Source organism: Sardina pilchardus, chromosome 22, assembly GCF_963854185.1.
Source record: "Sardina pilchardus chromosome 22, fSarPil1.1, whole genome shotgun sequence".
Classification (NCBI taxonomy): domain Eukaryota; kingdom Metazoa; phylum Chordata; class Actinopteri; order Clupeiformes; family Clupeidae; genus Sardina; species Sardina pilchardus.
This window is the reverse complement of record NC_085015.1, coordinates 24,119,617-24,122,116: the sequence shown is the minus strand read 5'-3', so window position 1 is coordinate 24,122,116 and position 2,500 is coordinate 24,119,617. Positions and strand designations below refer to the sequence as shown.

Below are 2,500 nucleotides of genomic sequence, written 5' to 3'. Positions count from 1 at the left end.
AGAGAGAGAGAGAGAGAGATGAGAGAGAGAGAGGTGGGACTCAGATGCTGTGTGAAGACTCGTCCCACCCTCCAGCAGACAAGTCGTGTTGCCGTTTGCTGGCTTGCTCGCCATCCAGCTTAGGGGCGATAATTGAGGAGCATATGTAGTGAAGTAAGCGCAAGGAACAATTATAAAAAGAGAGGGAATTGCTGGCAGAGAGAGAGAAAGAGAGAGAGAGAGAGTATAGTGTTTGGTGTAAGACATAAACAAGGCCATTGTTTTGTTTAGCCAAGCGGCTGTTTCCTGTGGGAAGTACGAGTTCCCCCACAGGGGCTCGTTGGCCACATTTCCTGGTGGAGCATTAACCTGAGACGAGGGCTTGACATTTTCCATCATTAAACGACGTGCTCCTCGCCATCCACAGTGGTCCTTTTAAAGCACACAGAAGGGGGTGGGGACGGCGGGGGGATGGGGGAGGGGTGATTTTTGGTGACGCTGATTTGCTAGGCAAATCTGCCCCCACATTTTTCGGTTACTCAGCTCAAAAGACGTGCTGGAGTGTAAAGCCAACAAGGACACGCTGTCCCCGAGAACTGAGCCAGCAGTGTGAGCAAGCACACAGGTGCCATCGGACCTCACCTGCTGTCAGTTTTAGCCAAGTCAGCCAGATTAGACACCTCTGTGTAGGGCGTGTGTAAATGAAGATGGCTGTGTTATTGCGTTGTGTTGTTGGGTATGAGTCGGTGAGAAAATCAGGAAGCAAATATTTTGAGGTCACCCAAGGGCTAGTTGTTTGTTGTTGTTGTTGTTGTTGTAACTGCATGCACAGCATTGCAAGATTCTCTATTTAGAAAGAATATGACGTTTTGTTTCCCTGTGTTTGTGTGTGTGTGTGTGTGTGTGTGTGTGTGTGTGTGTGTGTGTGTGTGTGTGTGTGTGTGTGTGTGTGTGTGTGTGTGTGTGTGTGTGTGTGTGTGTGAGTGTGTCTGTGGACGTCTACATAAAAAGATGCTCTGCCGTGTGCGGCAGCACGGAGCACCTTTTCAGACATGTTCAAAAAAGCGAGGCTTATGCCTCAGCGTGTGTCCTCACATTGCCGTCTCTTAGCGACCCCCTCCCCGCGCCCATCCTGAGTGTCCCTTGTCCCTCTCGCTCTGTTCCATCCGAGGCCTTTCATCTCTGCCCTCTCTCTCGCTCCTCTCTGTCCCCACCGTTCTCCTTTTCCTCGCTAATTTAGCCCGTCACGGCGTGGCTGCCCATGTGACTGACTGCAGTGCTCTTCCTTTCAGGAATAGGCCGTCTATTATCACTTACCTCCCCTGGCTCTCTCCAACCCCCACCCTCACCTCCACCCCCACCCCCACCCCCTCGCTCCGTCTCCATTAAGTTTCAGTCCGTCTCTGTCAGACACTCTCCATCTTTCTCTCTTTCTTTTTCTCTATCACCTCCTCTCTCCATTTGCCCCCCCCCCCAAGCCTTCATTCTTGGCCACTTCGCACCTCCTACGGCCAGATCCGTCATTGTCTGTGTCCAGTGACATCGTCCTCCAAAAACATTGCTCCCTTTCTTGCTTGTTTTCCTGTATTCCCTCAATAAATGTTTACATCACATTACAGACATTCTTCAAAACAGTTCTCATCATTTCACCGAGTGTATTTTGTCTTTGATTTGTTAACGTGACTTAAAAAAAAAAATACTTCTTAGTAAGATCTGGACATAAAAGTATTCAACTGCTCCAGAAACCCTCAAGTCCATTGATGTCACTCTCAAAGCACAGATCATATTGAAAAACGAAAGATTGATGCATGGAATCTGATACAATACAGCCCTCACCAAAGCAAGATGATACTAAATTGGATCCAGCCCACCTTTCACCCTGCAGCACCTACTCTCTCTCTCTCTCTCCCACTCCTAGCCCTCCTCTCGTTCTCCGGCTTTTCTCTGAGTGTGAAAAGAGTGGTGCCTAGGGCCGGGTTGTGTAAGGCACTCGCCGTGCAGTAATGGAGAGAGCAAGAGTGAGATGTGGAGATGTGGAGAGAGAGAGAGAGGGAGGGAGAGAGAAAGAGAGGGCGAAACGAGAGAAAGTCGAGCTCTTACAGTATCTTCCTCGAAAAAAAGGCCAAGCGCTGCAAAGTACTTACATTGGGCTCTGAGTGGCTCAGAGAGCCAGCTTGGCCCTCACGGCACTAAGTCACTCAGCCACACACACACACACACACACACACACACACACACACACACACACACACACACACACACACACACACACACACACACACACACAGACACACACACACACACACACACACACACACACACACGTCAGTGATCACAACGAGACATGCTGTGACGACACCAGCAAGGCTTTCTCCGGCAGCTTTCCCCTCTCCATCTCTCCTCTCTTTATCCTTCTCTCTCTCTCTCTCCCTCTCTCTCTCACTCCCTCCCTTCTTCCCTCGATCTCTCTCCCTCGTCCCTTCCAGCGCTGCTGTACTTATCCATTTACATCAGCTCTCCG

General features: G+C 50.0%; 1 protein-coding gene across 1 annotated transcript in view; it reads left to right on the top strand.

Moving 5' to 3' along the window:
• Positions 1 to 2,500, top strand: part of kctd17 (potassium channel tetramerization domain containing 17) — a 16,546-nt gene that overhangs the window by 3,087 nt on the left and 10,959 nt on the right. The window lies entirely within an intron of this gene.